Below are 11859 nucleotides of genomic sequence, written 5' to 3'. Positions count from 1 at the left end.
AATATCCCTCACCCACATCAGCAAGTATCTGGCTCCTTCTCCTCCCCTGGGTTTCTGTGTAATTATCACCTTCTCCAGGAAGGCTTCCCTGACCACATCCACTCCCAACCTGCCCAGATTGTTTTCTTCTCTGAACTGATCTCCAGGTGAAATGATCTCTATTTGTTTATTTCTCGTCTCCTCAACTAGATGGGAACACCATGAAGGCAGACTGTGTTTCTCTTCTTCCCTGTGGCCTTGGGGAGCCAAACTGGCACATACTCGGTGTTCTATAAATAGTCGTTAAGTGAATGACTGATTGAGGGTGAGGGATCCTCAGGGGCAAGAAGCCACCGGGATGGATGGGCAGGGGAATATCTGCGGGGACAGAGCCTTGGGCTACCAGTGTGGCCTGGAGTGGGGCCTCCTTCAGCTCTAGGGGAACAGGGAGAAGGATCCAGGCCTGAGAGAGGTATAGGGATGCCGAAGGAAGCCAGGTCCAGGTCTGGGGCAGGGTGGCCTCTCCTTTCCCCAGCTCAGCCAGGGGACATGGGACATTGGCAGCTCCTACAGCAGAGCCACTTCCTGAACAGGGTGGGGTGTTCTGCTGAGTTGTTGATCTTTGTCGGGACTGGCTCCAGGGATAAGGAAAGAGGGTTGTTTGTGATGACTTGGCCAGGAGGCCCCTTCTTCAAGGCCTGGCGTCTCCATCAGTAAAGATTGTGAAGGGAATCGTTGAGGCGGGAGGAAGTAGTCCTAGACAGACTCCAACATCCTTTTGCTTTAACAAACACAAGATGCTTAGCATGGTTCATGGTGGTATTTAGCATGAATTCGTCTTATTCCCTTAACAACTGCCATTTGTGTCCTATCATTAACCCCATTTTGCAGCGGAGGCGACTGAGGCACGGAGAGGGAAAGCGAATGTCTCAGAGTCACACAGCTGGAGCTGGTATTCAAATCCTTCTTCTGGCTCCAGAGTCTGTGCTTTTAGCCCTGTATTCTGCTGCTTGATTGGGGCTAAAATACTCTGACTCCAAGACTGACAGGCAGTAGTCAGCGAAATCTTAAAAAGGAGTGGGAGCTTCCACAGTTATAGTCTTACTCAGAAACCCAATATGCAAAACACAGAAGATGGGAGCTGCCGTGGCCAAAATGGGAATTGGGGTCCCAGAGACCTCTGTGCCCAGCCCCTTACTCCCCACCAGCCCCTGACAGCTCCTATATGGTGTTCTAATTTTCCCTAACCTTCTAAGATCCTTAAGTTTTCCGATAAAGCTGGAATCAGCAAAGTCTGTCCCCAGAGCAGAGTCTGGCCCACTGCCTGTTTTTGTAAATAAAGTTTTATTGAAACACGGCAAGACCATTTGTTTACATATTGTCCATGACTGGTTTTGTGCTACAAGGGGAGGAGGTGGGTAGCTATGACAGAGGCTACAGGGTCCACAAAGTCAAAAATACCTGATTTTAGAGAAAAAGTGTGTTGAACCTTATTCCAAAGGAGAACTTTCCAGGAATATTCCAGGCCTGTGCTATCCAATAGTTTAGCCATGAGGCACATGTGGCTTTTGAGCACTTGAAATATGGCTTGTTTGACTGAGAAACTGAATTTTTAATTAAAAAAATTTTTTTATTATATTTGATTTACAATGTTCTGTCAATTTCTGCTGTACAGCAAAGTGGCCCAGTTATACATATATAAGCATTCTTTTTTTCACATTATCCTCCATCATGTTCCATCACATGTTAATTTTATCTAATGCAAATTAATTTATATTAAAATTGTCTCTTGCAGCCCCTGTGCTAAAGGATCCAACACAGGGAAAATAAGATTCCAACATGCACACCTCCTCAGAGGGACAATGTTCTGCAGAGACAGAAACGTGCCCACAGGGTTGGGTGTCCTGGACATGGCCCCAGGGTCTCAGGCCAGCTGCTTCAGGGTTAATGGAGAAGCAGCCTGGGACTGTGGGTGTTTTCTCCAAAGATGTTGTTTGTACCGATAGATCTTTGGATGATGCTCTAGCATTAAAAAAAGAAAGAAAGAAAAAAAGAAAGGAAAAGAAAGAGAGAGAAGAAAAAAAAAAAGAAAAAAAAAATCAATGCTTGGCTGATTGTACCAGGAAGGGCAGTCGATTGGTGAAAAAGCTGCAGCCGCATATTGGGAAATAGATTTTTCTGCCCTCCAGACATTAGCTTGAAATTCTTTGAAATGAGGGACCACAATCTGTGTCAGAAATGAAAGATTAAGGAGGTTAATATGCTGGGCCTCCCCTCCTCCTTTTTAATTTCCACGTCCCGGGTGCCCTTGGCCTCCTGAGGAAGACACACAGGCTCCTTACACACTCCATCCTGTCCTCATTCCTCTGGGGGTTCACGGTGGGGGAGGGGACGACGACAGACGCCCCTGTCACCTGCTCCTGGGGCTGGATGCAGAGGGGAGGGGGAGGTTGTCTGGCTTTGTTCCTGGGGGTGGCCTCAGGGCCTCCAGATCCAGTGGCCTTCTACCTGGGAAGGATTTTCTGGGAGCTGGAGGCTGAGCCCCAGACCTGATCCTGCTCCTCCCAGACCTTCAGGGTCCCTGGGGCTTCAGGCCCCATGCAAGCCCTGGGGAGCCCTGTGCTGAGGACCCCGCTCCCTCCACCCGCCCCCCTCCCCATTTGATGTTACAGATTTGCATACGTGATATGGAATTCGAATGTGTGGAAACTGACAGTAAGCTCATATGTTATAAAAAGGTGAGGGTTTTATCCCCAGAGACCTAAACTGTATTATTCGGTCCCTGAATGGACCGTGTTTAGGCAGTCATTGATAACCTGTTTCTAGAATTTTATCCGTGTCCACTTAGCTCTCTCCCCTCAGAGTTGAACATCCAGCTGGCTGACTTTCAATCCAATAAGCAGCCGATGGAGGTGAAAGATTTGCCACTTAGGGCCTGTCCCATGGGGGTTCCCTTCGTGGTCTTGAAAATGCCAGGTTTATGAGACCCGCCCTTCTCAGCCTTCAGATCAACACTTACAGTTGCCTACCCCTCAATCATTCTGAAAAGGCCTTGATAAAATCAAGGACAATGTAATATTCAACCAGTTGTGCAGAAAGCTCTGCAGAGCACCAGCAAATGTAGAGAGAGGCTTGAAGGAATCCAGGGCCCCAACAACCTAGGCAGCTGTGTGGGATGTGCCCAGAGGCACACGAGGAAGACCTTTGGCTGTGGGTGTGACATGGAGAAACACGTGGGGGCAGTGACACTTCTTCAGGTGGGCCCAGGACTGGACAGTCTGGTCTTGGGCTTCAGATACAGGAAATGCTGAGTGCAGCCTTGCACCTCTTCAGGGCTGAGTCTTCCTGGTTCGGCAAGTCCCCACTCCAGGGTGGCTACGGCAGCCTGGGGGAGAGGAGGACCAGCCCGTGGGCCCTGGGAAGGGCTGGAATTCCCAGCTTTGGGTGGGCTCTGGACACCCACCAGGGCGAAGAGTCCATCCAAGGGAACGTCCTTACGGCAGGGCTCCAAAATCAAACAGGGCGAGGCAGAGCACGTCTTCCTGACAGCTCCCCTCTGCAGGCCAGTTCAAGTCCCCCTCCCACCCCGGGGCTCCCTCTAGTAACACAGGCACCTTCTTCGACATAGTACATACCACTTGGCAGTATTCCTTCTGTTGGTGCCACTCCTGGGTGACATCAGGCTCCTTCCAGAACAGAAGCTCCGCCCGGAAAAGGTTGACATCTATTGAAAATCTCCATGTGGCTTTCTCTCCTTCATTATCCGTGCAGGGCAGGGACAGGCAATAGATGTTAGGTGGATGTGCAAATGCATGGCATCGCCGTGAAGGTGGCAAAGGTAATGCCAGCAAACATTTATTAAACGCTTACTGTGTGCCATGCACTTCTCCAAACACTTCCCTATTCTGACCCTTGGAGAGAGTAACAAGCACAGGGAAGGCATTCGACAGATGCTTCCTGATGTCTTTGTGGCTAACCTTCACAGGGGGCCCTGGAGAGGCCCCAGGGCTGCCCTCCCCATCCCCCAGGCCTGTTGGAGCCCAGGTGGAGCCCAGTATGGGGTCCTCCCCAGCAAATGGATTCAATTCTCCCTTGCTCTGCAGGGATGAGAGCTGCTCCTTGCAAGTACCTCTCAGGAGAGCTCAGATCTCTGGGGTTGCCTTGACCTGGGGTCAGGAAGCTCTGTCTGTCTGTTCTTCAGGCTGTGCATTTCAGCCTGGAGCCCTGGCCTTCTGTCATTCTGGAAGTGTGGATGAAATAGGACAGACAGATTTCCTGGACCAGCAGGACTTGGAATTTTATAAGGGATCTTGAACCGGAAGGTAGATGAAAGATCATTTCATTCATTCATTCATTCATTCATTCATTCTTATAGCAGAGATGGGCTAACTCTTCGCTAAACCCATTTCTCACTTTTCCAAGGCCCACGAAAAGACCATGTTTCTCAGTCTCCTTCCCACTCAGGTGCAGCCATGTAACTGGGTTCTGGCTGATCGAATGTGGGCAGAAGAAATGTAAATTGCATCTAGGCCTGGCCTGTTCCCTCCCTGCCCCACAAATCCTCCACTTTCTTTTTCTCCATCTACTGACAGAATGCAAGAGACTCTGACATCCTGGAGGAGGGGAGAGACACAGGATGGAACATGCCTGGCCCTTGGTTGCCTGCCTACTGACTGAGAACACCATGGGGCCTTCAGAGGAAGAAGACAAGTCGTTGTGTTCGGCTGGACTGGGGACTCACTCTTACAGCATCTCTGTTATCCTAACACACCTCATTCTGCAAATACTTGCTGAGCAGCTGCTCTGTGCCAGGCACTGGGCTAAGCTCTGAGATTGCGCAGTGAACAAGGTGGACAAAGTCTCTGCTCCTGGGGAGTTTCCATTCTAGTTGGAGAGAGAGCATAAACACATAGGATCATTTTAGGTAATTCAGATATACTAGTGCAGTAAAGGAAAAGAAAGCAGTAAAATGGGGGAGAGAGAGGTAGGGAGGTTTTCTTCAATTAGGTGGTTAAGGAGGGTTTCCTTAAGAAGGGAAACTATCATCCGTGCTGAGATTTGAAGGCTGAGAAGGAGTTGGCCACACTAAGATCTGCAGGAAGGGCATTCCTGGCAGGAAGAACAGCATGAGCAAAGGCCCTGAGATGACAAGAGGAAAGAGGAGGGCTGGCTGTGAAGAAGTGGGGAATGGGAGGAGATGGGTATGGAGATGGAGAGGGGGAGTAAGGTCAGCAGGACCCAGAGAGCATAGAAAGGAATTTGGATACTAGCCAAGAATATTTTAATCATCTTACGAGCCATGCATCCTGATGAACATTGAAGATAAAGTGATGAGGAAAAATAGATGCTGTCCAATTCTTCTGCTCAGATTCTAGGTAATTGACTGCCCACCTGATACTTGAATCCTCTCTCAAGTGTCTCTGCCAAGCTGTCTTTGCTTGTCTGCCTCCAGTGATGGGGAGCTCACCCTTTAGTGAGGCAGACCCATTTCATCTCTGCACTGTTCCGATGGTTCAGAGTCTTTCCTTAAATTTCTTCCTGGGGGCTTTCTCTTCCACTCGTGGCTCTGGGAGTAAATAAGGAAGTCAAGCCTTCTGTCTCTTGGGAGCAACGTGACTACTTGGTACCAGGTGTCAAGGACATTAAAGAAAATAAAACAGGCCCTTGCTGGCAAGTAGCTCAGGGTCTTTTAGGAGAAGTGAGATATAGTCAGATCTCACAGGACTTGTTATTATCATGCTATGATACTAATTTATAAATACCAGGTTATTTATAGAGAGAGAAGGATGGAAATAGAGAAACCATTCTCATGTGGGCAAATCAAGGAAGGCCTCATGGAGGAAAAGGTATTTCAGCTGACTGGAGGGCAGAGAGACCCAGATGAGGTGGGATGGGGTGGGATCTCCTCCCTGAGAGGAGACTGTGAGCAGGCAGTTTGGCTCAGGGTAAGTCCCGGCTCTGTGCTCTGAGGGGGTCAGGGTGATGCTTCTACACATTAACGAATATTCCCCTTGCTCCCCATCCATCCTTCCTCCATTTCAGGCAGCCACAGAGCATTCTGTACTATCTGCCTCAGGGAAGGATGTAACAGCAAAGAAGAACAAAAAAGTCAAGTGTGTGGCTTTTGGATTTCAAAAGTCTGTCTTAAGTCACTAGAGTCTGGCTTTTGAACTCCAATAGTCTAAGTCTTGAAGGACCCAGGGCACAAAATTCAGAATATAGTAGACGATGCAGAAGACTGTTCAGGCAAAGTGGTTGCTGTCATCCTGGAAGAAAGGGTAATAACTGGGCTGGGGGCAGAAGGAGGTGAGACAGTACCCCGTGGAGGGCAATGGGCATCTCACCCAGTAACTGGAAGGCATGGGTCTGTAGATAGGCACATTTTCTTGGAGAGGATGCAAAGATGGACTAGAGTGAAACAACCAGTGGCTAATATCTCATAAATATCCTGTTATATGAGTCTACTCTGAGCATTTGTTCCCATGCCCTCATATCCTTGTTGCTAATCAGAATTTTCTCACATCAGTCTAGGGCCTACTGGAGGGATCTCTCTTCTGCTGGGTTTGCTAAGCTACCCCAAGGGAGAGACTGCCTGAGAACAAGGTCAATCAAGAGAAATGTTGGCTTGAAAAAGAAGGCAACAGCTTAATACAAAGTTATATGCCAATTACATCTCAATAAAACAAGAAGATAAAAAAAGAGACAGGAAGTTTCTTGTTGGCATTGTTGAAACCCTGGATCCAGCCATACCTGAAGTGGTATTTTCAGGAATTTTTCAGATATATGCAAGAAAACAAATTATTGTTCTTCTTTGCTTGTTTCTTAAGCTATTGTGAGTTGAGTTTCTGTCACTTGCAACCAGGAGTCCTGGTAATACCATCAAGCAGTACAGAGTGGGACTGGGGCGGTTGGGGTTACTTTGTATTGAGCCAGGCAGGACACTTTCTCATTCAAATTTCCCCTCAAATCTGTGAACCTGGGGAGTGCTTTCATTTTGTAGACAGGATGGCTGGAGCTCAGAGAAGGCATGGTGCAAGGCTGGGGCTCATGGCACAGCAGTGGTACGGCCAAGGTTTGAACACACTCCACTTTATAATTCAGATCCACTCTGTGACTCGAGGTGCTCTTCCTGTGGGCTGCTCTGCTGCTGATGGTGCAGAGAGAAGATGGAAGGGAAGTGTCCAGGGGGCACATGGAGTCTCGGAAGCCAGCTACTCTGCTATGCGCATCTGGGTTGGAGCGAAGCAGATGGCCCATTTGACTCTACCACATCGTGTAACTTTATGGCATCGGCAGGTTCTCCTCCCTGCTGCGTTTATAGGGATGTCTTCAGGATTTCCTTTTTGATATATGAGAGAGGTTCTTTGCCCCACCCCCCCAGCCCCCTTCAGAGGGTAATCGGTGAGTAAATCACAGCAAACCAGCAGCAAGTGTTTGCTCGGGGCCCGTGCCCTGTGCATGCTTTGGGATAAATCTTCCGAGTAACGTGCTTACATGTGTGACCCTGGGGATCAAGCAGCATGAAAAGGTCAAGTACAAGGGGCAAAAGAGAACTTGCCTTTTGCTCCTACTCTGGACCAGAAGACAGAGCAGGAAGATGGTAGGAGGGTATCTATATTGGTTTCCCAAGGCTGCTGTAACAAAGTACTGGGAATTGGGGGTGGGGGGGTGGGCATAAAACAACAGAACTTTATTCTCTTATAGTTCCGGAGGCTAGAAGTTCAAAATCAAGGTACCCACTGGGCTGTGCTCCCTCTGAAGGCTCTAGGGCAGAGTTCTTCCTTGTTTCTTCTAGCTTCCAGTGGTTGCCGGCAACCTTGCCTTTCCTTGGCTTACAGAACCATCACTCCAGTTTCTGCCTCCTTTATCACCAGGCATTCCCCAGGTGTGTCTTTGCCTCTGTATCCCAAACGCCCCTCCTTTTTCTTATTGGGACACTGATCACCAAATAAGAGCCTCATCTTAACTCGATTACCCCCTTAGAGACCATATTTCCAAATAGAGTTGCATTCTGAGATTCTGGACATGAATTTGATGGGGCGTGGGGAGACACTATTCAGCTTAGTACAGAGAGTGACAGGCCAGTGCTTGCATGAAGGAGGGTCTTGTCTGGAAGTAGGAGGGGCTTTGGGATGTGCACATGCTCTTTTGGGGGATTTCCTTAAGATAAATCTCAGAGCAGCTTCTGTTCATCCTGACAAATAGTTACGTAGGCTGAATGAAAACATTCTCTGTAACCCAGCAACTCCACCCCTTGAAACAGCCCGGCTAGAAACGAGTCCTGTGGTCATCAGAAGACAGACACTAGAAGGTTCACAACAGAATTATTTATCTTGGCTGAAAACTGGAAATTACCAAATGCCTGTTTTAGTAGATTTCAAAAAACAGTGCCAATGCTTTGCAGCCTGTCTCACAAAGAGACAGAGTCTGTTTCTTCTCCCTGTGAATCTGGGCTGGTCTTGTGATTTGCTGTGGCCAATAGAATGTGGCAGAAGCGATGGGTGCTTGTTCCAAGTCCAGACTTCCAGAGGCCTTGCATGCTTCGCTTTGCTCTGTGGTCACCATGTGACAAGTCCGGGCTAGCTGGCTGGAGGATGAGAGATGGGTAAGACAGAGATAAGCTTTCCTGGTTGACATCATCCCAGCCCCACCAGTCCCAGCTGCAGATGGCAGATATATCGGCCCAGCCCAATCCAGCCCAGGAGAACCACCCAGGTGATTCTTCTCTGAATCAACTAGCAGAAGCATGTGCTAAATAAATGTCTGCTATGTTAAGGCACTAAGCTTTGGGGTGCTTTGTTACACTGTCATAGCTAGTTGATACATCACCCAGAGCAAAATGGACAGTAGTCACACAGTGGAATAACATACAGCATGGAGAATGAATGAACTACAGCTACCCAGGACTGGGACGGATCTCAGATACCTTGCTGAGTGAAAGAAGCTCAACAAAGAAGAGCGCGTACTATATGATTCCATTTATATGAAAAGTTCAGAAATAGGTGAAAGCAATCTATAATGAGGTAAGTCAGGAACGGGCTTATCCTTGGGGGATAGTGCCTAGGAGGGGTGTGAGGGGGCACTTCTGGGGGTTGTTTATCTGGGTATGTCTCCTTGGAGAATATTTGTTGTGGCCGTATACTTAGGACGTGTGCATTCCTAAGCATGTCGGTTATACATTGCTAGAGATGAAAAAGTGCCAGTTCTCTTGTTTCTTTTCTAACTGCCAGAGAGCCAATGGGATTGCACCTTGCGTGGAGCACAAGTGTGTAGGGGAAAATCATGTAGAGTCAAAACACCCTTGAACATTCCTTGGGAAGCTGTCATGTTAGAACCAACTGCCTTCTTCCAGTCAATCCAGCACAGCCCGTTTTTCCTCCCGTGTTGAAAGAGATCGGTGTGTCTCCCATCCGCCCAGATGAAGCAGAAGTTTGTGACTGTCACAAGGAGCCCGAACCTCCTGATGCTCACACCTGGTGAGGTCTTGGCTGGGGGTGTGGGGAATCCTCATCCTATAAACCTTCCCCCCTTGGGAGGGGGCAGCAAGTGTTAAGCTGACCTTAATCAAAGTGAACTAAATTCAGTTAAGTTTACATAAGATGCAAGGCCAAGCATACGAAGGACTTAACTCTTGATTAACAGACTCGTCTTCAACTACAACGCCAACACCCCCGGCACCATCGGGAGCATCAGGGCTGTGTCAAAAACCCTGAATCGGGGTCCTAATGTGATCCCAGGCAGGTCACCTCATCTTTCTGGGTCTCGGTGTCCTCATCTGTAAGCGGAGGGGAGTGCACATGAATAAGAGGGGCGCCTTCTGCCCCTTTGAGAGTCTGGGCTTCTCACCTGCCCATTGCGAGGTAAAACCTCCCATGACTCAGGTCGTAAGGGCTGCCAGGCTTTCTGGGTGGTTCTGGGCCAGTTCTCCCTTTCCTGACTCTCTCCCCATTTGTGCAATGGGTGGCTGGGTCCCATGAGTTTCTTTTTGCATCACTGGACAGGGGGTGTGGGCCAGGGCTGCAGAAGAGGATGGCAATGGCCAGGTCTGGGGAGGAGGGATTGCCTGGAATGAAGACAGTGGCCACACTTCCACAAGATGTAGGTCTGAGGTGCAAGCAGTGTGCTCAGGGCTTCAGAGTGGGGGCGGGGAGGGGGCAGCCTCTCCAGAGATCCTTCTTCTCCTCAGCCCTGACATTCCTTTCTGAGCCCACAGAGCGGCCCAAACCTGGCTGGAGATTGGGTGGTTCCAACTACTGCTGGTGGGCATGGGGGTGGGGGCGGGAAGAGACACTGAGAGAACAAGGGGCTGAGAGAATGAAAGGGATGGGCAGACACAGGGCAGCAGAAAGCAGAGGAAGCCAAGCATACAGAGAGGCCTTTATCCATTTGGCAAATATTTATGGAGCACCTACCGGATGCCAGATGCTGTGCTTGAGGCAGAGAGAGAAAGAGAGAGAGAGAGAGAGAGAGAGAGAGAGAAAGAAAAGACCAAGAATAGATAGGAAAGCAGAAAAAGAGACAATGAAAAAAAACCGAGACATTTTTCATTTATTCATTTCAGAAATATTAATTGAGCATTTACTCTGTGCTGGAGGCAGATTCACTGAGCTAGAGACTGAGATGGAGAACAGGAGCCTGGCGTTTTGAGTTTGCATCAGGGCAGCGCCTTCTTGGTTATAGCAGGATATTCCAGAAACGCACACAGAACCAGGTCTCCTGACTGCAAAGCCCTAAGCCCCTCACCCCTCACATTCTACTCTCAGGACCTTACCTGGGCCTGGGTGGGCAGCACCAGGATCCCCAAGCCTGGCTGCTCACCAGAAGTGTCTGGGAGATCCTCAAAGAAACTCCAGAGTCCTGGGCCCCAACTCTGGGAATTTGGCTGCAGGGCTGTGGGCCAGGACCTAGGAATTTGTATTTTAGCAGCCACTGCCTCCGGGGCCGAGCGGGCATGGGAGCCCAGGTGGTGGACACGTGTCCCCAGGGGGGCCTCCCTGGGGGCTCCTGCTGCTGTCACAGCCACACACGTCCTTTAGCAAACACACACGGCCCATGATTGATTCTCTGCCGCTTCCCTCACAGCCCAGCGGGTCTGACTGAATGGCCGACGTGCTGCCCAAACACCCCACTGGAACTGCGTCCCTGCCCTTTGCCCCGGAAGTCGTTTGTTTGTTTTTAGACACAGCCTTTATGTCCAGCTGAAAGGCCACTGGCCTCCCTGGAGCTGCCAATCTGAGCTGGAACCAGGCTGAAGATTGGAACCAGGGCTGGGGGTGCTCTGGGAGACCTTGACGCCAAGGCTGAGGCTGGTCAGGCGTGGTGGCCCAAGCGGGGCTGCTCACTCTCAAGGGTGGCCCTGTGGTCATTCTGGGAGCTCAGGGAGGACACCCTGTGCTTCCTGCATTAAGGCAGCCCTAGGCTTGTCCTGCGTGAAGAAGACCCTTCCTTCCACCTGACTCTGCGGGAAGCTCCTGGGCCGCCAGCCCGCCCCCTCCCCTCCCTCCCTTTAACCACCGTGCATTAAGCATCTACTATGAGCCAGTGCCTCTGTTCTCATCTGTGTGAATGAAACCTTGGGCAACCTTTTGTTGTTGAAAGACCAGGCTCTGAAATTGAGCTCACCTGGGCTTGAATCCCAGTCCTGCCCTTCCTCCAGGCCTCTGCTTCCTAATCTACTAAGTGGGGATGATAAAGGCAGCCTCGAAGGATGGTTGGGAGGGTTCCCAACATCCTGGATGGGGGAGAAATGCCTGGCACTGGCCCGGCACGCAGAAGCCCCTTCCTTTCTCCCCCCTCATTCCATCTCCCTCTCTCTCGGTTTCTGTCACCCGGCCACCTGGATCCGTGCTGTAGAAAAGCGAGCACGGGACCAGGAATTTA

This window comes from Sus scrofa, chromosome 14 (genome assembly GCF_054392235.1).
Source record: "Sus scrofa isolate SSC_HxYL_T2T_F1_AM1 chromosome 14, Sscrofa_HxYL_maternal_Yorkshire_Landrace_v2.0, whole genome shotgun sequence".
NCBI lineage: Eukaryota > Metazoa > Chordata > Mammalia > Artiodactyla > Suidae > Sus > Sus scrofa.
The sequence above is the reverse complement of the archived record's forward strand: the minus strand, read 5'-3'. Positions refer to the sequence as shown.